Raw genomic sequence first — 25,161 nt, 5'->3', positions numbered from 1 at the left:
TCTCCATTTCCCTGCTACAAGATGTGGTTTGGGGCCAAAGCCTTAGATGGCTTTAAAGTAGGATTGAGGAGGAGGAGGAGAGGGCAGTCAGTGGCTATTAGCCACAGTGGTGGCCCCCGAACTGTGGAACAGTCTCCCCGAGGAGGTACGCTTGGCGCCGACACTGCTATCCTTTTGGCGCCAAGTTAAAACCTTCCTCTTTCCCAATGCATTTTAATTTAAGGTATTGATTTTTCATTTGTTGTAATTGATTTTAGACTGTTTTATTGTTATATGTTTTTATTGTATTATATTGTGTATTTTAGTATTTTTGTTCTTCACCGCCCAGAGAGCTTCTGCTAGTCGGGCGGTATAAAAGTTTAATAAATAATAAATAATAACAGTAATATCTCCAGGACAGCCTAGAGCTCTGCAGCAGAGCACCTGCTTTGCACACGCAGCTTCAATGTCTGCCTTGGAAAGACTTTCTCTGCCTAAAACCCTGCAGAGCTACGCCTGGCAGCCAGAGCAGACCATGGGGGATGAAACGGGCCATTGCTCTTCATTTAGCTTAAAGGCACGTCGTGTGCCTGGCCATGTCAGGCAAAGCTCTGCAAGAAGGTGGGCACTGAGCCTGGTGGCACCAAGCAGGGCCATGGAATGGAAGGTGGCAACGTCCGCAATGGGCTTCAGGCAGCAACATAAGAAGGCTGGATCATTTCAGCAAACCTTCTTAGGAACATGATTTATTATAACCTTTGTGTCAGATGACCCATTTTTGCATTTCTTTTTCTTTAATATAGTCTGCTTTGATTTTATAAGTTATGTTGTTGCGGTTTCAACTGAGATGCTGCACACTGCACGGAAATATATAAGTTTGCAATACAGAAATGAGTAAATAATAAAAATAATGACAGGCTATGAAATGCCCAGAGGTGGAATACTGCTGAACGTGTATTAATGGGGAGGAACAGCTTGAGGCAGCCCTGTTTGGGGGGTTTCTTGGAGCATCCGGTTGGCCACCGTGGTTCAGAAGCAGAATGCTGAACTTGGTGGGCTCCCTTTGGTCTGACCCAGCAGGACTTTTACACCCTACTAGTTACGTACGTTAGGAATGGAGCCTCCATGTTCAGAGGCAGTCTATCCTCACTTGCCAGCTGCTGGGGGCACAAAACTGGGGAGGCCTTTTTCCTTCCTACTAGAATGTATTCCTAACTAACATCTGGGAGCATCGGGCTGGCCGCTGGGGAAGAGCAGGGTGCAGGACTAGGTGGCCCTTCAGCCTGGCCCGCCCGCCAGCAGCCTCCTCCATTGATCTCACACTCCTCTCCACCTGCCCTCCGCATTCTGCCTGCCTGCCTGCCAGCCACGGGGCTCCCAGCAGGAAGTCCTACCGGGAACAAGTGCTGGGCAAGATCCAGCAGCTTGGCCTGCCACTCCCTCGCCTTGGTGGCCCTGCTCCTCAGGAGGCCCTGCTGCCTGGAGCTCAGCAATGGGAAGCAAAGGGCAACTCGCCCCTGTCCCTTCCTTGCCCGTCTTGGGCCTCAATCAGCCCCTAACCTGATCCAGCAAGGGCACTTCTCGTGCTCTCAAAGGGGTGCCCTTGCTCATCTTGCTGTTCTCCCACCCAGGCTGACTCTGGCCCTTGGCACAACCACTCGGGAAATGTGGAGCGAAGGGAGAAGAAGAAGCCAGGCGAGGCTTGCCAAGGGAAAGGATGTTTCTCCGTGTCCAAGGCAGCTGTCTCACACTCTTTGCTGTGGGGGGGGGGGAACGCCTTTGCTGTCCTCTAAGAAAGAGGCTGGTAGAGAGGGCTTACCCTAGTCTTGGGCACCCTCTGCTGGCAAGTCTGGCCCTCCTGAAAAAAACAGAGGTCGCTTTGGACCAGAGAGACGCCATGGATGACGGCCATCTTGACAACACCCTCCCTGTAACCCCAGCTGTGGCGAAGCAGGCTGTGGAACAGCCTTCGCTTCAGCCTCCAAATCAGGCTCATGGGAAGCTGCCATTTACACCAGGTCAGACTATTGATCCTTCCAGCCCAGTACTGCCATGATTAGCAGCAGCTCTCCAGGGCCTCCGGCAGAGAAGGGACCTTCCCATCATTGGCTTCCTGGCCCCTTTTCTAAGAACTGGAGTGCCAAGGATCGAACCTGGCACCTTCTGCACCCAACGCAACTGATCCATCATGAAGCTATGGGCTAACCAAGTTTGTGTCACTCTTTGTACAAACAAAGCTCCTAGACCTTATTGCTAGAGAGTCTGCTCCAAATGAGCTGTTTTCTCCACTTAGCATGTGCAGAGGATAAATGTGAGCCAAAGACCCATAAGCGTACATCACCTAGGATATACAAATGCATCTGATTCTCAAAGCTTGGCTGAGACACATTCTGGAGGATAACTCCTCCAGGGACAGGAAGGAAGGGGCAAAATCTGTCCAGTTCTTCTTTCCAGAAAACGTTTGGACAGCTAGCAACAAATGCAAAGCTGGGAGGTCAGGGGGCTGGGAGAGAGGAAAGAACTGGAAGAACTGTTGGAAAGTTAGCTTTTCCAAACTTCTCTTCCTCTTCATCACCAAACTATCCCATCAAATGTGTGCACAAAGTTTTCTGACACGAGAGCACTGAGGGGGCATGGACGAGGGACTCCCAAACGATCTATACTTCCACTCCCAGCATATCACAAAGCATCACTGATGCACGAGGCTTTCTGAATACCACCAAGCGGCCCAATTTGGCGTCACTCCGTATTCCAGAGATGCCGGATCTATGCCGGTGTGTGACCTGGAAGCAAAGCCGGGCTGAAGCTTCCTTCAAATATTTTCAATGGCCAAGGGAGACTGCCAACATTTTGAAACAATCCCTTCAGCCAGCCTGTTGTAGTGCTCAGAGCATCCTTCCCCAACCTGGGGCCCTCCAGACGTTTTGGACGACAACACCCATCAGCCACCACAGCCACACAATGCTGAGGCTGGTGGCAGCTGTGGTCCAAACCTTTTGGAAGGCAGCAACCTCTGCTAGGGCTGGGAAGAGGCAAAGATCCCCTCTCAGCAGTGGAGCAAACTGGGTGATCTGCAGCCAGTCGCCACCACTCAGCCGAACCAACCTCACAAATGAGGACAATAAGGGGGCGGGGGAGAGAAGGAAGCGTGGACATTGCCAGCTTAATGCACACACGGGCCACCCTGTCATAAAACAGCAGTTTTCAAGCCATGAGCATACCGAGGGAGGCCATAGCCATCTCGCTCAGTACTACCTACACTGGCTGGCAGTGGTTTCAGGCAGGGAATGTTTCCAGCTCTCCCTGGAGATGCCGTTGGGGACAGAACTTGGGACCATCTGTATACAGCTGCTCTGCCCCTGAGCTATGATGGCCCCTCGCTCGCTTCCGCGGCCCAATGCGACCGCTGCCCCCTTCTCACAGGGCAAAGGGAAGCCCCAAAACTGTGGCTAATGCCTCACATCTATCAAGACTTCCCAGAATCCTCTGCAATGCAAAAGGAATTCCTAAGCAGTGAAGTCAACATGCACAACTTGATTACTTGAAAGCCAGGAGTGTTTAAAAACACACATGCGCGCACACGCTCACACACACACCGAGGTCTCCATGTTTTGTTTTGCTTGTTCATAAAATGGATCTGCCACTGACACAGAGCAGTTTGGTTCCACTAGCCTTTTACAGGCTGCCTTCCACGGGCTCAATCTCCTCCCCCCCATCCTTGTGTACAGCTGAAAATTCCCAATTAGCATATGGAATTTGCTGTCACAAGCCATAGAGACTGACTGACTGACATGACTTTAAAAGGGATAGAAAAATGAGGAAAAAACACCCAGAGGTCTAACAATGGCTAGTAGCCATGATGCCTATGAAGAACCTGCAGCTTCAGAGGCAGTCTATTTCTGACCACTCTGATGGCCAACAGCATCAGGAGAGGGCTGTCATCTTCATGCCCTGCTTGTGGCCAGTGGGAAAACAGGAAGCTGGACTAGATGTGCCTTTGGTTGGATTCAGCAGCCAGGCTCTTTGGACATAATCTAATAATTATAATTATTATGGAGGACATTTCCAGGAGCTGTACATGTTGCATCTCAAAAGCTGTGGCTTCCGAGCTCCATGCCTGGCCCGCGGAGCTGTTTCCTTGATAGCCTTGCCATTGAATAAGCAGCTTCCACATGTGGAAATGGGGATGAGTCCAGTGCTTTTGCAACCCAGGAGTCTGTCTGGATAGTGACAGCATCAGTGCTCCCCCCCCTCATTCCTCCAGTCTCTCCCCCCCCCCAAGCTGGCTGACGAGCTCTCCAGCCCTGCAGGAAGCCTCCCTTCATCTGTCATGCTGCCGTTGGGTTGAACGCAAAGGTGCTGAGGCCGCCACGCAGCATCCAAAGCCAAGCCAGGAGTCAACAAGAAGCTGGGGGCCCTTCCCAAACCAGGCGTGATCGATCTGCTCCACAGCTGCCCTGAAACTCCTTGCAGCCCCCCACCAGAAGAAGATGAGCAAAGTAGGGACAGGCTGTGGGGATGCAAGGCCTATGTGGTCTCAATGCCTGGAACAAAAGCTTGCGGTGAAGGCCTGCTAAGATATCTGGGGCAAAGCCTCTGACCTCCGTGCAAGGCAGCACTCCTGCTCCTTTGCTGTGCCCTCAAACCCAGCCATCCCCAACATATGCAGTGGATCACAGCTCTTATCAGGGGGTCTGTTTCGTACCCTATATGAATCGGGCCTTTAGTGTGGTGGCACACACCTGCTGGAATCTCCTCCCCTTAAATATTAGGCAGGTGTCCTCTCTGTTGTCTTTTCAGCACCTGCAGAAGATCTTCCTCTTCCAATAAGCCTTTTAAGCAGAGATCTTTTCCAATTTGCATCTGTATTAGAATTGTCTTTAAGATGTTTTAATTGTTTTATCACTTGTTGCTTACTACCCAGGGCTCCTTTGGGAGGTAGGAAGGGCGGGCTGTAAATGCAATAATAAATAAATAAACTTGGTGCTCCCCAGGTGCATTGGACTGTAACTCTGTAACCAGTATGGCAGTATAATCCTGGGGCTGATGGGATTTGTAGTCCAAAATGTCTGGAGGGCACTAGGTTGACAAAGACTGCTCAAAACCCACCTTTCCCACAAGGCTTTGGCCTCACACCTCTTTGCCCCAAACCTTCTAAATACAACCAGGCCAACACCTTTTCGTTCTGAAGAATGGTTAAGCTGTGTGTCTCTGAGCATGTGCAAAGTGCTGAAGTGCTACAAGAAGCCTATGAGCATTCACCTGCATTTGCCAACATTCTTCCCTCACCACCTATGCCTGGAAGCTCCTTACGGCAGAGACTTGCTCTTTGCCTTCCAACTTGCTTAGTCTGCAAAGTACCATGCACATGGATGGCCCCAGGCTGGACCACAAAAACAAGTGCAGCTGCCTTAGCCTCAGATGGCATCCACATCTGCAGGGAGAGACATAACAGTTACACCAGCCTTCCTTTATAAAGGAAAGGCACTCTGAACAAGTTCAGAGGCATTTGCTGTGCAAATGGCTGACTGCCCCAGCACCCCAAAACTGCATATGCTCAGGCTCGTATTAAGGTGGCTTTGGGGCTAGAAGGAGCTTGGCAATGGGGAAAGCTACATCTGCTGAATTTCTGCCTGGAGGCACCACTGTCAAAGGCACTGAAGCCTTGCCAGGGACAGGCGGGCGGGCGAGGCAGAAAACAGCAAGCCCTGCTTGAGAGTGGGATTCAGTCTCCTTAGATAAAACACAGACATACAAAGGCTGGAGAGAGTCAGCAAAGCACTTTGGAAAATTATGATAATAAACATTTTGCCTAAAAATACTTCAGAGCATTTACATCAGACCTTCTGGAAGGATAAGAAACCCTGGACAGGGCTGCCAACTTCCAATTTCAATAAGGCTGCCCTCTTGGGTGGGTCAAGAGTAGAGATGATCCCTAACCAGCCAGCTCTGGACCCCTATGTTGCTCTCCAGAGGGCACTCTGCATATGCTCAGAGACTCTTCACTTAAAGGTGGCAACTCAGAAATATCTGTAAGTGTAATCTGTGTATCTCCATCACTCTTCCTCTACATGTATTAGAGCATGGGGGGCTGCACCTTTGTCACCTTATTGTGGATAATGTTCTGAAAGACATTGCAAACAAATGCATGCATGCAAGAGAGGCGTCCTGGAAGTTAGAGGGAGACATGGCTCTCTCACACACTCTCTCTTCCTCTCTCTCTCTCTGCCACCCCTGCAGTTGTTTCATTCTTTCTGTCGTGCAAGCTAGAAATTTGGCAGCTCTTTGTGCTGGGGCTTGTGTGTGTGTGAGAGAGAGAGGGGGATGGGGGAGAGAGACCCACCAGACAGTTTGAAGTGTTTTGCATTTTTAAAGTCTGGCCTGATACAGATTCCAGGCCCACCTCCCCAGAGTGCCCCAGGATGATGCCACAGCGGCCTTGTTAAGACCCCCTTTTCCCCATCTGCATTGTTGGAGCTCAGCTCTGATGGGGGGAGAGGGAAGCAAGAAGGATGAAAACAGAAAAGCATGGGGGGAGAGAAAAAATATTGTGGTTAGATTCATAAGCCCCTTTGCTAGAATCCCCCAGACAGTGAGTGACGTGGGGTGAACATTCTATGGTCAGTGGCTTCCCCCCCCCCCAACACACACAGAGCGCAGGCTTGGGGAGAGCTTTTTTATGCTTGCGGAGTTGAGCTTGGAGCCAGACGAGGGGCAGCTTTTTGAATCTGAGTGCAGCTCTGGATCACTCCCATGGCAATTGACTAGTCTAGGCAAGGCTGAGGCATCCCACCTGCTCAGCAAGCAGATTTTTGGAGTACAGTGAAAGAGCCGCAAATTGCCAATTCTCCAGCCCATCATTATTTTATTTTTCTGACCACCATCTGGATTTTCTGCTTCAGGCACCAAAATGTCTTGGGTTGTCTCTGGGGCAGGGGAGGAAGAGGGAAAACAGAAGCAGCACACACACACACCTGACTGGCCACAGTTCTGTGGGGGAATGGAAAAGGCACAGAAGGTGGTCCTGGGAACAAAATTCAGGTTCCTAGGAATTTCAGCTTTCACTTAGCGCATACAAAAAACCCAAGTTCCTAGCCCTTCCCATTGCTTAGAGGGGTGTGAGTAATGCTGCTGAATTATCAGAAGCCAAAAGTAAGACTGTAAGAGGCTCGAGGTCCTTCACTCTCCCGCGACTCAGACAAAACACAAAAAAGGTAGGCAAATTTGTTGCATTTGCAGGATTTGTACACAATGCAGAATTCAGCTTTTCTTAGCACTTTCTCCTCCCCTTCCTTTTCAAGCGTGAAGCACACAAAAGCTCACCTGTCTCCCTCCAGCCCTACCAAGAATTTTACTATTTTGAAACTACGTAGTTGGCAGCCTGGCACACTCAAGCACAGCCTGACACCCAAACCAAGTCCCCAAAAGACCACAAAGTGGCTTGGTGCCTCCACAAAACATGCATAAACAAACTCGCTGAGCCGCTCTGTTAACGTTGTGTCATTTCTGTCCCCAGTACCCACATCAGGATCCTACACCAGATCCTTCCTTGCAAAATGTTTTTACAGCTTCCAAACGCCCACGAACCCGAAGCAGCTGAGACAGACTAACCTCATAAAACAAATGTGCATTACATCATTGGCTCAGAAACTACCCCCAGTTGCACATTTGGGACTTCAGAGTTACAAGATGGCGGAAACACAAGAGAACAGTTTGGTGCCCTGTGACTTCAAGAGGTTTGCTGCTCAGAATGTCACAGGGCACCAAACTGTTCTCTTGTGTTTCATCACCACCTCCAAAAGCTGCTTTGGGATGACCCCCATGTTAAACAGTGTTAAAAGCAGGCTGTGATGTTGAACATGGAGTCTACCTTGCAGAACAATCTCCACTTTCATTTTTAAAATAGCAAGTTTCTAGCCCTTTTGGGCTACAACAAAATCTTGGAAAGCATGTGAGCATTGCCTACCCCTTGAGATGGTCTGAGTATCAGGTCAGATTTCTAGAGCTTGGTGCTGGTGGTAGGGTCTCTAACTCTTTGTCCCTCCCTATGGCTGACAAAATAAGAATAAAATTATTGGGGGGAAAGAAAAGATGGTGGGACATTCTGCAGATTACCCCCAATATGCACACTTTATACAGGTCACAGATGCTTGTTGTTGCTGCTGTTATTATTATTCAGCACGAAGTACACTCGGGCGTGGAGACAAGGTCCAATGCCACACGGAGACCGCAGCCACCTTGCCGAAGCGAAGGAAGTCTTCCCCCAGTCCAAGTTTGGCTGAGGCACAGCCTAGCAACCCCATGGACTCTTGTGATGTATGGGACCACATACCCCTTCCTTTCCTGACTTGCTGCCCACCCATCAGCCCCAGCGTCATAGGGCTGTGCTGGCTGGGCCTGTTGGCAGCTGTAGTCCAAACACCTGGAGGCCACCAAGTTGGGGAAAGCTCAGGTGGGTGCAGTGGCAGGAATCACTGGGGTGGAGAGGAAAGGGGTCTTTAAGCAAACTACTGCAGGCCAAGAGGTCACACCCAGGAGGGCCTTTGCCGGAGGCTGCCGGCCGCAGTGCGTTGGATGCTCCTGGAACCCAGAAGCTACAAACTGAGAAACGCACCAGGAGCCGGAATGACTTCCCAAGAACAGAAACAGCTGCGAAGAGAAAGGGAGCCAAACACTTTCCTGGCCAGTTGCTGAGGTTGCTGCTTGTCCCATCCCCCCCCCCCGGACACAGACACACACACAGAGGGGGGGGCTCTGGGACTCACTGCCAACACACGGACAGGAGTTCCCCTGCCCCAGATGCTCCCAGAGGCAGCACAACACAGACACACAATGCACAGGGCAGCGGTTCTTTGGATTCCCAGCTGGAACTCTGCAGTGCACATCTGCAACCCATTTCACATTCCTCAGGGGCTACTGAGCTTCAAAACACCACCACCAAAACTCTGGCTAATGGCAATTAAGCCATCCCACAGGCCCTTCCTAACCCATGCTAATCATCAGGCACTCATCCACTAGGCATCTGCTTCCTCACCACTTGCCCGCCTGGGTCATGGTTGCACTCTTTGGGTGCCTGGCTAAAATGTTTTGAAGGGGAGGATGACAGGAAAGGGGGCAGCTGGTCTAGCCCTCCCCCCATTTCTGAAAGCCCCACACCCACAACTCAACGGATACAAATCAGACCTCTGGGTTTCCCCAAGCGGACACGGGAGGGTCCACCACCTGCCCAGAAAATGGGCAACTCAAAAAAGCAAGCTCTGCCATATGTTACAGGACAGTGACCGAGGACAGTGTTTCCCAGCCCTGTCGGTCATGACTGCAAGTGGGTCACAAAGCCTGGGCACGTGGCGGGTTGCAGGCTTTAGTGGGGCTAACCCCGCCCCCTGTCAGAATGCAGGCATCTTGCCAGCAGCTTACTTTAAAAAAAAAGAAGCAAGATGTGGATGAAAGGAGGGAGTGGCAGGGAGGTCCCTGCAGCCGGCTTAGGCTGGTGCCATCTGCCAATAAACAGCAAGAGTTTCTTCCTCCTGCACAGGGGAAGGGAGGCAGGGATGTCCTGCACACTCAGCCTGCTGCCACCTGCAGAGGGAGCGACAGATCTCCATATTGTATGTGTGCATGTGAGAAGCGGGGGGGGGGTGTATGCATGTGTGGTGGGGGGGCAGAGGTGCACTTGGGCAGAGAGGGAGAGAGCTATGTGGGGGGGTGTTTGTGTGTGAGTGAGGGGGGAGGTATGTTTGCCTGTGTGGTATGTGTGTCAGAGAGGGAGACATACTTGTGGTCCTGCATGTGTGAAGAACGGTGGAAGTATGCGAGTGAGGAGGGGCACAGAGATGCATGTATGTCTGTGGCCCGTCTGTGCACAGTGCATGCACACTGTGCTCTGTGCACATGCAAGAGTGTGTGGTGTGGCCACCTTGTCTATTTTCCCTGGTACAAGGGGATGCTCCCTGTTGTTACTCGACAGCAACAGCCACAGTGTGCGTCTGTGTCAAGTCAGCACTGTTTGATCTCCACCAGCAGGAGGCAGCTGACTTCCCAGGGTAAGCATGAGGTGTGGGGTGTGGGAAGGGGGCAGGGAAGCAGGAAAGACTGCACTTGCTCCCTCTCTCATTTGGTCCTGTGCCATGCTGCCTCCCCCTCCCAGTTTCAATTCTTTAAAGCTCAAAGTAATGAACGGCATCCATACAATGGGAAACATTTTGATGATCATTATTAAGTTTTTAATTAAAAATTAATCACCAATTCAGCCGAGAAGTACAGAGGAGGCACTGGAAGAGTATAGGAGAGGCATTTTAATGTTTGTCAGCAATACGAGTACTGGCACCTCCAGAAGTCCCAAGAGGTCCAAGAACCCACCTGACAATAAACTGATGGGTCTCCACCATCATACCAAGTAAATGTGGACTTCTGGGCCACCATATCAAAAAGGTTAGGAACCAGCCACTGACCTTGTCTACACCCAAGGCTGTGGCGTTATCCTGCCCTTCGCCTAGGAGCTCAGGACAGCAAAGCTCAGCATTCCCAGCCATCGGCCATGCTGGTATCCAAAAATATCTTGAGAGCAGCAGGTTGGGGAAGGCTGGCATACATGCTCTTCTCCCCATTATGCTCACAATAACCCTGCAAAGTATATGAGGCAGAGAGAGAGTGTGTGTAACTGGGTCAAGGCCACCCAACAGAGCTTCTCGGCTGAGTTGGGGTTTGAAACTGGCCTTTGCCCAATGCTTTTCTGACCACTAATATTTTTTTTTAATTTTTGCCCAATGCTTTACTGACCACTAAACTGCACACAATCTCAGATGAAGAAATCCTCAGTCCTATGCACATTTTAGATATGGGAATAAGCAACCTTAAGTGCTCAAGTTCAGAATAACCATGCACAGAACAGGGCAACTGAATTGTATTTTGTCTTCTCTGCTGACCTCCCCCTTCTAAAAGGCAGGTTAAAAATTATCCGAATAAAGTATTTTTAGAGTGTATTCCTTAAAAGCTCAAAGTATTTTTTTAATTTTTAATTTTTACGCTTTTTAATTTTTATCTTTTGACGCCTTTTAGTATCGCTACCCCATATATGTATGCATGTACATCTGTATATATGTATATATATGCATATTGTATTTTATGTGTTTTAATTGTACTTTATTTATTTTAATTCATTGTAATGTTTGGTGTTTTTATTGTGTATACTTTTATTATGTTTGTGTGTGATTTTATTGTAAGTCGCCCTGAGTGCCCTATTGTAGGGTAGAAGGGCAGGACAGAAATATTTTAATAAAGAAAGTACTGCACATGTGATCCAAGAGTTCCCGCAAGAAGATCCAACTGCAGTTCCAGGACCCTCCTCCTGTTGTCTGCTTGGGCAGAATACTGAAACTTTGTTCGTCACATATTCATCCATCACAGGCTCATAGCTCCAAAAACGGCTAAAGAAGGACTTTTCTGAGAAACGTGAGAATTAGTCACTATCATAACCACCCCCTTTTCCCCTTCTCTACCTAAATTTGCTCACTTTCTTCTAACTGAAATAACTCTCCCTCCCACTCCGTGCTGTATTACATTCTTATATCCTTATAAGCAGCTTCCAAAGAAATAAGTAACACAATGTGAAAAACCACCCTCAAATCACTAAAAAAGTATTTTAACTAAATATGTGAAGAGAGCGAATACAGAGTACCCGCTATAGTGGCAACCTACCACTGGTGGACTCAACATAGGAGCAAATGCAGGAAGGTGCCTCCTGCTGAGTCAGACCAGGGCTCCATCTAGCTCAGTGCTGTCCACACGGACTTGGCAGCAATGGCTGTCCAGGGGCTCAGGCTGGATGCCTTTCCCAGCCCTGCCTGGAGATGCCATTGAGGAATGAACCTGGGGCCTTCTGCATGCAAGGCAGGAGCTTTGCCACTAAGTGATGGTCCTTCTCATCTCTCATCAGCCCCAGCAGGCAGCAGCACCAATGGTCAAGGATGATGGGAGCCGAAGGGCAACAAATTCTGGAGGGCACTAAGTTGGCTACATCTGGGTTTGAGTGACAGACTAGGGCTGGGAGAAAAAATGGAAATGAACTGCCTTCAAGTCGATCCTGACTTATGGCTACCCTATGAATAGGGTTTTCATGGTAAGTGGTATTCAGAGGTGGTTTACCATTGCCTCCCTCTGAGGCTAGTCCTCCCCAGCTGGCTAGGGCCTGCTCAGCTTGCCACAGCTGCACAAGCCAGCCCCTACCTTGTCCACCACTGCCAGCTGGGGGGCAACTGGGCTCCTTGGGACTATACTGCTTGCCCACAGCTGCACAGGTGGCAGGGCACGTAACCCCTGAGCCATTCCCTGTGGGGGTGATCTTTAGCTGGCCCTTGACACCCAGGAGACACAAGCAGGGATTTGAACTCTCAGACTCTGGACTCCCAGCCAGGCTCTCCTCCCCAGACTTGGGTTCAAATCCCCATTCAGCAGTGAAATCCACTGGATGACTTTGGGCCAGTCACTGTATCTCTTAGCCTAACCTACCTCACAGGGTTGTTGCAGGGCTAAGATGGGAGGGAAGGGCAGAACCCTGTATGACACCTGTAGCTCCTCAGGTAGGATTTAAGCATAAGTAATAAACAACACATAAACGGCATGGCATATCATTTTAAAAGCAGCCATCCCCAAAAAACCATCACGGCAGGAGGTTGTTTACTATTATAAACGCTGCTGACTCCCACAAAAACAAGTGAGGATGCTGCAGGATCATTTCCTGTCTAGACCAGTGAGGTGGGTTGTCTGGAAAGGTTTGAATTAGGGGAATTTGCATTGAAAGTGTTTTAATTTGTATTGGAAATGGATGTCCTAGACTAGAGAGTGGCCTAATTTAGCATGTATATTTTACTTTATTTAGTAAACACAGCCAGAAACATTGAAATGGACACGTTTGCCTAATATTTATTTGCAATTGGCATCCATTCATTGTTACTAATGAACTTAAGATAAACAGATTCTTTTTCATGGAATAATAAAGCCCAGGAAAATTTTCTGCTCCATATCACTGACCTGAACTTGACTGGAGTGGGAAAAGGCACTGAAAAGACGCCCAAAATTGAAAACGGCAACATGGTGGGGAGGGGGGGGGGGAAATCTTTCCTACTATCAAGTTGCCTAACAGCTGGCCTAATTGTCATATTTTTTTTTAATTTGTTGTTTCTATATTACCTGTTATGGAAACAATGTTATCTTCTGTTGAAACAAAAAAGGTCTTCTAAGACCCCTAAAAACAGAACAAGAAGGAGCCCAATGCATCTCCACTAGGAGAGCACCCCACAGTTTAGGATGCCCGCCTGAAAAGGCCTGCCCCCTGGGCTCACCCACCTGCAGCCCAGCAATGACGGGCCAGAAAGTGGGGCCTCTGACATTCATCCAAAAATCTCAGGCAAGCCTGGACTGCAGGAGGCTTGGATACAGGACAGCTAATGGCAACCTGTGCCTGGAGCCCCTCCTATCTATGGGGGGTTAGTGCCCTCCCTCTGAATCCCAGTGCTTTCTCAATGTCCATTTGGGTCTGGATACTCAACAGATGGGGAAGATCCACAGCTTCTTCTGAAGGCCAGAACACCAAGCGTTTCCTCTTCCTTGCTCTCGCCGTGAGGGCTGCTCCCTGAGGCCATCTGGCACTATGGAGCCCAAAACCGGCCAAAGGCCAGTGGGCAGTGGCAGCACAAAGCAGCAGCATCTGCCACGCTTCACCCCGCCCCCGCCCCCAGCATGGCTTTGGGGCCCCTTCATCATTAATCATCACTCATTCTCTCAAAAGTGAGATCCCTCAAAGCTCCCAGGCGGGGCTCACACCATCACCGGCTTCCTCAAAGCAGAGGGAGGCAGCACAGCAGAAGGCGAGACGGCTGGCTCGTGCGCCACCAGCCTGGACTGCCCTTTCCATTCTCCAGAAGGAGAAGAACAATGGGGGGCAGTGCACACCCTGAGTCACTGCACACGGGGAGGGCAGCCCCACAGCAAAGGCTGCCCAGGAAGCCTCCCATATCAGCAGCTTCCGCCACTGTGGAATTCCCCCAAGGAGATAAACGGATTTGCTGCAACCACAATGGTCGGAGGAAAAACAGGCACCAGCCTCCTCAAACGAAGAGGCGGAGGAGGCCACAGAGAGGCAGATGCTGCTCCAACACACCATCGACAGGGTCACCACCCCAAGCTCCCCTCCCCTGAGGTGGCGGCGGAGGCGGCAGCAGCTGGGATAAAAAGGCAACCACAAACAATCCATCGCACACACAAAGGTGAATGGTTGCTGTTCACTCCTGTGAGGGGAAAGAGCAATCACATGGGATAAAGCCTGCCAAACCCCATCCCTAACTTTAGGTGGCCTCCCACGAGAAGGACCACTGACAAATTTTAAGGGCAGAGTCCCAGACTCAGCAGAAAGGGGTAGGCAGGAATCAAGAGCTCTGTGTTCCATTCCTGCTTTAAACACATACATGCAGTCATTCTTTTGAGGTCAGGTTTTTTTGTTTTGTTTTTTGGCAAAACGGTGCATGCATGTGTGCACGCACACGCACACACCAGTGCTCACCACAACCCAAACTCAGTTCCTGGATGCAAAACTTCAGCAGCTCATTGAAAAAAGGGCTATGCACTAACCAGGAAACGAAAGCTATTCCGAGGGATCAACAGAGGAAGTGCAGAGAACACCAATGTGGTCTCCGGCATAAGCAGCCCTGCTAGACTACTAAACAATGGCTACCTTGCTGAGTGAGGTGTTCTTAAGGGCAGGCTGCATGCACTGGTTGTGGGTTGTCAGACCCCTTTGAAAGCCATCCACGTTGGTGGCCATCACCACACCTTGTGGGAGTAAACTCCATAGTTTAACTTTGCACTGAAGAAGACCTTCCTCTTGTCTGTCCTGAAACACCCAGCGCTCAACTCCAACGGATGGTTCCACTGGGTTCAAGTATTATGAGAGGGAGAGAGAAACTTCCCCCATCCACTTTCTTTGAAAATGGAAATGGCTTGCCTTCAAGTCGATCCTGACTTATGGCAACCCTATGAATAGGGTGTTCATGGTAAGCGGTATACAGAGGGGGTTTACCATTGCCTTCCTCTGAGGCTAGTCCTCCCCAGCTGGTTAGGGCCTGCTCAGCTTGCCACAGCTGCACAAGCCAGCCCCTTCCTCGTCCGCAACTGCCAGCTGGGGGGCAGTGGGGCTCCTTGGGACTATGCAGCTTGCTCACGGCTGCACAGGTGGCAGGGCACGTAACCCCTGAGCCACTCATTGCGGGGTGATCTTACACCTAGGATCCGCTTCTAAAATCTAAACAAGAACATGAGCACTTTCTCTGAGCACTAGAACCCAGAATCCTGTTCCTGAGAAACATGTGACCCTAGCAGAGCCAATCCAAGGCCCGTTCTAACATGAGCCATTCTCTCTTGCTCTCTCGTTCACTGTCTTCCCCCCTTGAGCGAGCTGGGTGCCGGCAGAATGGACGTCAGGCAGATCTGACCCACAGAGCACAACCCACTGAATTTTTCAACCCTACCCTACATGGTTATAGCTGATTAAGACAGTGGAGGAAGAGGGGATGTCCTGAATCTCCTGCCAAATCAGACTGAATGGATCCCCCTTCCCCTAGGGCTAGAACGAAGGGAAAGGCTGCAGCAGAGGGACCACAGCGCAGGGGGCGAGCACTGCATTTTGAAAACAGAAGGTCCCCAGCTCAGTCCCTGCCAAAGGAAGAAGGATCAGGTAGCAGGTGATGTGGAGGACCATTCCCCATCAGAGATCCCAGAGGGTCACTGGCTACCAGACTGGATCATGCCCTGATCTGGTATAATGCAGCTTCTTCCTTGGTTACCAAGTGCCAGCCCATATCGGAAAAAACCCAATTCACCCACGTGACATTTCTCCAAGCGAACACCGTGCCCCTGAGGTCAGTGGAGGCTGCCCAACCAGAGAGCAACGCATCTTGGGCAAACTAGCACAGAGGGAATTCTCTTTCCTACGGCACTCTCGATTCTCATGCCACTTGGAAATATCTACATGGTCAAAACAGGAGAAATGTCAGTGAGAAAGAGAAAAGTCACCCAGCTCAGCCCAACTCGAAGAAGCTCCCTTTTGCCGCTCCGAGTCTGTAGCAGCTGCAGTGGTCAGTTCTGAGATCACTCCCGCCCTGCAGGAAGCTGCAAAAACAGAAAAGCTGCAATTACCACCCAAAACAGGCCATTTAAGGTGCAGCAGCCCACCACCTTCAATGCTTTAACCTGTTTCCGTGAACAAAATAAAAGGCCAGGATCAAAACAGTTTAAGAGCTGAGGAACATACCTGGGTTTGCCAGCCCTGATTAAAAGCTGCAGGCCCCTAATGACATACTGCATATCCAGAACGGGTCTCTCCCTTAGTGATCATAAAGGCCTGCTATTAAACAACTTGACACCTAGAACCAAGCTACCAGCTGGTTCATTGTGTGATGGTCTCCGCCCCCATGTCCTTATCCTCCTCAGTGCTCCCCCCCTTCCCCTAACATAAGAACTGCTGGATCAGACCAAAGGGAGCCCACCGGTTCTGCACCCTGCTTCTCCCCCACGGTGGCCTGCCAGATGCCTCCAGGACCCCCTCCCCAAACAGGGCATTAAAGCAAGAACCTTCCCCCTTCAGAGAAGGACCATTGCAGCTCAGTGGCAGAGCTCCTGTTGGGCGTGCAGAAGGTCCCAGGCTCATCATCAACCTCCATCATCTGCCGCCTTTCCACGGCAAGCCATTCTCAAGGCGGCTCACAACATCAAAAAACTCCATATTCAAACAGTTACAAAAAATAAAATATAGTCAAAACAACAGCCATAAATAATAAACGAATGAAAACATCTCAGTGTGGCATAGTGGTTAGAGTGTTGGACTACGACCTGGGAGACCAGGGTTCAAACCCCCACACAGCCATGAAGCTCGCTGGGTGACCTTGGGCCAGTCACTGCCTCTCAGAGGGAGGCAATGGGAAACCCCCTCTGACCATGAAAACCCTATTCAGAGGGTCGCCATAAGTCGGGATTGACTTGAAGGCAGTACATTTTTAAGCAATCCCTACATACATCACTATCATGTCTAACAACAAAAATGCAAAGCCATCACTCCCCACAACAGCAAAAATGCATCTCCAAAATTAAATCCTGACCCCAAAAACAACTCCTAAAAAACATCCAGCCCAATAGTCTACAGGCACCCCAAGCAGCAGGTCCTTCTGGACTAGTGGCAAGGTAGATCCTCACCTCTTCAGCAGTTGCTGCTTTTGTAGCTGGGGAGAGTCAGGGCACACCCTCCCAGGTTCAATCACCAGTGGTATGTAAGACTGAGAAAAGACTCCTGCCTGTAAACCTGGAGATCGGCTGCCAGTCAGTGCTATAGACAATGCTGAGCTAGACAGGCCAAGGGCCTCGCTCTGTATAAGGCACCTTGCTATGTTTCCTGCTGCTTGCTACTTAGCAACTGGCATTTAGAGATATACTGTCCCTGAACACGGAGGTTCCCCTTGCAAATCATGGCTGGTAGCCACTTAAAGACCTCTCCTCCACCTCTTAATTACTTTTACTTACTTACTCATTGGATTTGTATCCTGCCCTTCCTCCCAGGAGAAGCCCAGGAATGTTCCCAATTCCCTTTTAAAGCCAGCTGTCCCGGCTCATCGCAAAGGCACACGGCTGCTGCTGCTGTTGGCACTATTAATTTTTTTGAAGGCACAATTACCTTGTCTCTCTCATTTTCCATCTCAAAAACTAGTGAATGGGTTGATAATTGTGGTTTACAGACAGTAGCTTTAAAGGTATAGTTACTGCACTGTTCATCTCTCCCTCTTCCTCTCTCCCCCCTCCCTCTTCTTTCTAAAGAAAAGAAAATAATTCAGATTAAGCCACAGAGTTAAGGGCCTGCTACAATTTATTGGGGGACACTGCCCCCTGGTGTTATCAAGCCATATTTTGAGCATCAAGCCATGAGAATTGCTTTGCTGGGGCAGATCAAAAGGGCATCTACTATCATCTACATTTGGAGCAGTGGGGTTGGGGAACAAAATGTATCCATTGGTACTACATACACACTTTTTCTTTTTTATAAACTTTGTTTTCTTTGCAGGTACCTGTTCTCAATATAACAGCAGGATTTCTTATACATGACAATCAGATACCAATGCAAACAGATATAAACAATATTTAACAAAAATAAACAAGGAAACAAAACCTCTCAACGTACGTATCCAAAAACTAATTCAATATGATGTTCAGCTAGCTAGAAAATAGACCATTTAAGCTGTCCATATATTAACTGCTACTACTAAGCACGTTTCCAAATTTGCCAGGCTTCTAAGGATGGGTGATGAACAAATGAATCTTCAGAAGTATGTTCAATAAATGAATGCCAAGCTATATAGAAAGAGTCCGGTGTTTCTTTTCCAAGACATGTGTAAGCTTTTCCATTATGGCGATATTCCAAAGAGAGTTATACCAATGTTCAATTGAGAGATTTTTTGCTATTTTCCATTGCGTTGCAATAGTCATCTTTGCTGCTAAGGTCATGTAAATAATAAGTTCTTTAGAGAGCAATTTCACGTGTGCGTTATCAAAAATGTTTAGTAACAACAGTTTTGGGGGAAATGCAAAATGCTTTTGAGGTACTGATAACATTTCTTTATAAACCAACGAACAAAATTCTTGTACATGTTCACATTCCCACCACAAATAAAAGTATGTTCTGATCTTCCCACAGCCTCTCCAACATAGTGGAGAGACTGTTGAGAACATGAGTGGAATTTGGACAGGTATGCGATAACAATGATGTACCAGTTTTAATTAGCGTTCTTTTACATGACTAGATACAGATTTAAACGGACATTCCTCCCACAATTTATTCCAATCTCTGGTTTGTATTTCAGATCCTAGATCTAATTCCCATTGGTCTTTTAATGAAAAATAGATTTTAGAGATATATTAAGTAATATTGAGTATATTTTAGAGACTAAGCCTTTATCTCCCTTGTGCATATCTTGAAGTAACTGTTCAAACTGTGTAATGGGTCTTGTTGCCTGTTGTGTAATATAGTTTAGTGAAATGAAGCTGCGTACTTGAGCAAGTGTTGGCCAATTTAGTTTTGTACCTTGTAATTTAAGTTTTAACTGTTCAGTTGAGAGTGGAGTAGAATTTGTATAGAAATCACACAGTTTATATAATCTTTTAGTACTCCAGCTCTTTGAGATTCTCTGTCAGGAGTATGGAATTTAGGTTGAAAAGCAATAGGTATTAAAGGTGAGATTATGGGAGTCAGTTTGTGTTGTCATATTTTCCAGGATGTAAACATACATTTGGTAAAAGGGTTAAGGATGTTATTAATAGATTGGGGTTTGACAGTTAAAAAGGGTAAGATTTTCAAGGCACACCTGAAGCAATTTTAGTTTCCATCTCAACCCAGTGTTTCTCATCTATATTTCTAATTAGATACACCATTTGGCAGATTTGGAAGGCGTTATATTAATATGATAAATTTGGTACATTCCATCCCCCTAAAATTGTTTTTCGATATATTAAAGATTGGCTAGGTTTTTTTGTTGGAAAATAAATTTGTTAATTGTGTTTTGCCAGGTTTTCATTATTTCCCTTGGTATAGTGATAGGTAAAACCTGAAACAAAAATAATAAACAAGGGAGTATCATCATTTCAGTCGCAGCTATTCTGCCCAGCACTGAGAGATAGAAGTTTTTTCTAGAATTTTAAGCTATCTCTGAGCTTCGTCATGATTGGGTTATAGTTTAAATAAAAGTTTATGTTTTTGGATAAGAAGACACCAAGATATTTGAATGATTTGGCACAAACAGAGATACCTAAGGCAGTTTTGATTAGTCTTTATATAGCGGGACCTAAATTTACAAATAAAGATTCAGATTTAGTGTAATTAATTGTAAGTCCACCCATTTCTTTATATGATTAGAACAAGTTTGTCAGGCCATTTAGAGACGATATTGAGTCGGATAAAGGAAGGGCCACATCATCTGCAAACAAGGTATTCTTGTGAGTGGTTCCATTGATGTTATAGCCTTTAATATTGATGTACTCTCTCACCGCCTGTGCCAAAGGTTCCATGGTAAGAGTAAACAAAAGTGGCGAGAGAGGGCATCCTTTTTTGTACCTTTTCCAATCTTTATAAATCCCAACTCAAATGCATTGACCCTGATGCTAGCTAAGCCTTGTTTATATAGATTTTGAATCAGTTTAATAAATGTATTCCCAAATCCGTAATGTTGCAGAACCTGAAGTAAAAAGTCCCAACGTAAAGAATCAAATGCTTTTAAAGCATTCAGTTTAAAGATTGCTAATGGTTTATGATATTTTCTACTATGCCAAATAATGTTCAATAGTTGTCTAATTGGGTCCAAGGTTTGTCTGCTTTTAATGAAACCAGCTTGGTCCGGGTTTATGATAGCGGGCATGATGTGGCTAAGCCTGTTGGCCAAAACTGATGTAAATATCTTTTGATCTTGGTTCAACAACTTAATTGGTCTAATTGGTCATATCTGAGGGATCTTTTCCTGGTTTGGGAGTAAAATTATGTGTGAAGTTTTCCAAGTTTTCATTCCCTTCCCAAATTGCATCAAATAGCCATGTTAAATTAGGAGTCAAATATGAGCTGAATTTCTTATAGAAGTCCGTGGGAAAACCATCCAGTCCTGGGGCCTTATTATTTTTAAGCTTTCTAATAACATCTTTAATTTTATTTTCAGTAAATCTGTTATTCAAAACAGATCTTTGAGCATGATCCAACTTTGTGAGTTTAAGTTTCTCAAGGAAATATGATATGTTTACTTCATTAGGTTCTGGGGCTTGGTATAAGTTTTGGTAGCAAGTTTTAAATAATAAATAAATCAAATAATAAATGAATAAATGCAAAGTGAATTTCTTTAGTTTTATACATGAATTGTCCATTATCTTGTTTAATACACCAAATTCTGCGAGAGGAAAGTTTGTTTCTCAATAAAAGTTTAGAATTTCAGTTTCCCTTTTCATAATTTTTTTGTTCAAGATAGATCATATTTTTTGAGATCTTTGAAATTTCTATAGCTTCTTTTTTTTCCTAACAGAGTCCAATTTAAACCTAATTTTAGGTGGGCCTAATTCTTTATGTTGCTGTTCCGATTTCTGTAATTCACCATATAGATTGTTTCTTGGGGTAGATGTTTGTTTCTGTAATTTATTCTTCTCTGCAATACAACGTCCCTGTACCACAGCTTTCATTGCATCCCATATGATGCTATCATTGGTCCCTTTGCCTAAATTGTGTTGGATGTAATCCTTAATGGCCATTTGAACTGATTCTATAACTACTTGGTTCATGAGCAAAGAGTTATCAAATTGCCAGGAAGGTGTAATTTTTTCTTTATCTCCTGTCGATTGTGTTGCCCATACAGGGGAATAATCAGAAACCATAAATAACCCAATTTGAGATTCTTGCAGAGTGGTTTGTAATGTAGTGGATATCAGAAGGTAATCTAACCTACAATACTGTCTATATCTGCACGAATAGTATGTATAGTCCCTCTCTGATTTATGTAATGATCTCCAAGCATCCAATAGATTAAATTTGGTTAAGATATCTTGAAAATTAGATTTAATGATGGATTGAGTAGTTGTTATAGGTATTGTAATGCTTGCAGATTTATCCCATATAGGATCTGCACCCAATTAAGATCCCCTCCAATTATTATCTCACCTTCTGCAAAGCTCTGTAATTTGTTAGAGAGGAAGAAAGAAAATGTAATTGTTTTTTATTGGGAGCATATAAAGATGCTAGGGTTAATTTTTGAGCGCCCAGACTGCCTTTAACAAATAATATACGGCCTTCTGTGTCTTTGTAAGTCTGAATGTGTTTAAAAGGTAAGGATTTTGCTACTAATAGAGCCACACCTCTGCTTTTAGAAGAGCCATGAGATGAGTATTGCTCTCTATAATAATTATGGGGCAAAGGTTTTGAGGCTTCTTTGCTAGAATGAGTTCCTTGAATAAAAATAATATGAAGCTTATCCTTTAAAATAAAATTTGAAACTCTTCATCTTTTAACTGGATTGCCCAGACCTTTAACGTTCAATGTGTAAATTTTTACAATACCTTCCATAACAAAAGAAAGTATAAGCAAGTTGCTCCAGCCCAAAAGGTTAGCCAGCGTAATGTGTGTTCCATGTGCATAGTAGTTCAGATTTGCCAGACATGTATCAGAGAGAAATAACAACCATTATTAAAAGTACAAACATCAGAATTAGTGAAACCTAATTTTGGCAGGGTGCCATCCCAGTGATGGGGTCCTGTAACACTGCTCCTAGAGCGTGTTATCCTATGCAGGCAATACATCCGGGGGGGGAAACCAAGAAATGTATATGGCTTTTCCCTGGTCCTGACACGTAAAATACTAAACTTTCCATTCCCCCTTTTTTATTTTTATTATTACTTTTTTTCTCCTTCCCTTTTTTCCTATTAATTTATATATATGCATATATATGTCCACAAACAGACATACTCATATATAGATATGTATTATTATGATTATTGTCTTTATTTATCCCCCGCCATTTTTCCAAAACTGGAACTCACGGCGGCTTCCAGATAAAAAAACACATATAATTAAAAACATACAAAGTCTACATTAAAATAAGATTAAACCATTTCCAATATTAAAACCATACACACATATATCCTCACATGTTTACATACAGACCTATATACATGCATAAATCCATATTTTTACCCATAGATCGTATTTCTAACATATCATGTATGGACTAATGATGACATTGGTTTACAAAATATAATCTGTGGTGTTTCATTATAAACTTTTAACAACCCCAGTTTAAGGTTATTAGAAAATATTGAGAAGTACTTAAACAGTATGTCCATAATAACAGTATTTTTCTGAAAATAGAAAATTAGATTTAACCTTTAATGTCACTTTAATGTGTGCAACATGCCATCTATTTCAACACAGGTGAAAAGGGAACCCCCAACAAAATTTAACATTTGCAGCTTGTAATTTCTCTGTTGCTGGTCTCAAATCGCTTCTTTCCTCAGAGTTTCCACACTAAGATCTAATGTGCCGATCTTGGCAGTTCTATTCACCCACACTAAGATCCTGAGGGACCATGATGTCTTTGCTGTCATATTTCAGACCTCCCTTGACTCTAATGGCTTTCATAAATCTGTCTTTAAGTCGAAAATGAACAAAAGTCACTATGACATCACAGAGCATTGCAGAAGCTTTAGACTTAGGAGCCAAACTGCGGAGAGCATGTTCCAGATCTAATGTGGTTATAGGGACTTCAGGGAGTGCCAAAGAGCACCATTTTGTATGAAATGTAATCGTGTCTCCCTGTTCCTTTTCTTCAGGGACCCCACAAAAGTATACATTGCAGCGTCTAGCTCTGTTCTCCTGTTCATCCACCTTTATGTGCAAGTCTTTATTGGCTTTTAAGAGCAGTTGGAGTTTGTCAGCATTTTTAATACCTGGCTCCATAGCTTCGTTTGCTGTTGTTTCAATAGCAAACATTTTTTGTGTTAGTTTATCTAGCGTCTCTTTTGTGGAATCAAAGGCTTTTTGCCATTCAGCAATTAAAATGGTAAACATTTTTTGAACATGGTCTGTTATTGTCTCCAGTACATTTTCAAAGCCATGAGGCGTTGTATCTTCCTGTCCCGATTTCCTACTTTTCGCTGCCATTTTGAGACTGCGTCAGGGGTTATTTTTTAAAAACACGAGTTGAAGGCACAATTTAGACCTGGCTTGTCTCAGATTATAGGCAAAAGCGCACTATGATTTGTCAGAGGCTGTAAAAGAGGTAAGGAAGATTGCCGCGGGGTGTAACCATTTTCATCCATACATGCTTTTTCTGATCCAACACAATGTGCTAGCCTTTTGGTTACTCTTGACATTATGAAAATCTGAACTGCTTTGTTGCCATATACCAGCAACAGAGATCAAGTATACAAATTTACAGTTTCTTATGGACAAATGGATACATTCTGTTGTTTAAAACTAGTTGTGCCAGGAAAGAATCTTGGGCCTTCTGCCTGCAAGAGACTGGCTCCTTCTCTAATTCAAAATGTGAGCATATATAAAAATCATGGCTCCCACTCAGTTAAAGCAATCTCAGTAAACCTGCCTTTTAATAAACCTTCCAGTTATATCTGCACACTCTTCATTTTTAGTCATGGCTGTACACCTGCGCCACAACTATGGACATTAAAAACAATCATGTGTACGACTGAGCTGTAAAGGTTGCAGATTCTTTGTCTTGGTACATAAGGCTGATGATGCATCCTCTGAGCACTTCCCCGAGAGGAAAGGACTCTGAAGAGGCCTCCCCCGTAAGCAAAGGCAAGTGGGGTTAAAAATGTGTAAGACCCACTAGTTCGTGTGTGTGTGTAAATATACATCACCCAACCTCCCCCCCCCGTTTTTTAGAAGAAGAAGAGTTGAGGGAAGGGGACAAGGCCACTGAAGAGCCTCTTGCCCTGGGCGAGCAGGAGTCACCACTGGCTTCAGGAGGGGCACAGAAAGGAGCAGGCAAAAGGGCTTAATGGGCTCCCCGGCTAATCCCCAGAACCCGTGTTGAGGGCTGGGACCAACTGAAGGGATGATCGTTACAAAGGCTGCCCCTGTGCATGGACAGGGTGCATTTAGTGTTAGACTAGGCCTCGGGAGGCCAGGGTTCAAATCCCTACTCGGGCGGCCTAGCCTACCTCACAGGGTTCTTGTGAGGATAAAATGCAGACTGAGGAGAACCATGTACGCCACTTTGAGCTCCTTGGGGGAAAGGTGGGATAAAAAGGTAACAGTAATAATAACCATACTTCCCAGCACCCAGGAAGCAATCCCAGCCTGCGCGTATTCGGGGTGAGGAAGGCGAGCTTACAAAGCGGAGGGCGCCTTGAGCCACATAACCTTGTAACAAAAGGCGACTACGCAGGGCATCCCCTTCCCGGCTAAATAGCTTGCATCTGGTCCTACAAAGGCTCCTAGTCCTGTGTGAGGAGTAGGCTGCCACCCCTCCCTCTCTCACCCCTGTATGACGTCGCAGCTCTTTCCACTCACCGGGCAACAGCGCCGGAAGAAGGACCTCGCCCTGTGCGCCGCCCAAACCCTTCCCTGCCGGGAACCGCGACCCGGAGCGGAACCTGCGCGCG

General features: G+C 46.4%; 1 protein-coding gene across 10 annotated transcripts in view; it reads right to left on the bottom strand.

The window, feature by feature from the left end:
• The window catches only part of EXD3 (exonuclease 3'-5' domain containing 3), a 184,993-nt gene extending 159,852 nt beyond the window's left edge, over positions 1 to 25,141 (bottom strand). For 2 of the 10 annotated variants that reach the window (XM_061603982.1, XM_061603983.1), the window contains exons 1-2: positions 24,829 to 25,009; positions 16,045 to 16,140 (exon numbers count right to left, since the gene is read on the bottom strand). The gene's annotated coding sequence lies outside the window, so the exon portion shown is untranslated. Of the gene's footprint in view, positions 1 to 4,684; positions 4,704 to 16,044; positions 16,141 to 24,828; positions 25,010 to 25,037 lie in introns of those variants that run through there. The other 8 variants (XM_061603973.1, XM_061603979.1, XM_061603974.1 and 5 more) reach the window with 7 other exon arrangements.
• Between the last annotated feature and the right edge of the window lie 20 nt (positions 25,142 to 25,161).

Source organism: Rhineura floridana, chromosome 20, assembly GCF_030035675.1.
Source record: "Rhineura floridana isolate rRhiFlo1 chromosome 20, rRhiFlo1.hap2, whole genome shotgun sequence".
NCBI lineage: Eukaryota > Metazoa > Chordata > Lepidosauria > Squamata > Rhineuridae > Rhineura > Rhineura floridana.
The sequence above is the reverse complement of the archived record's forward strand: the minus strand, read 5'-3'. Positions and strand labels throughout refer to the sequence as shown.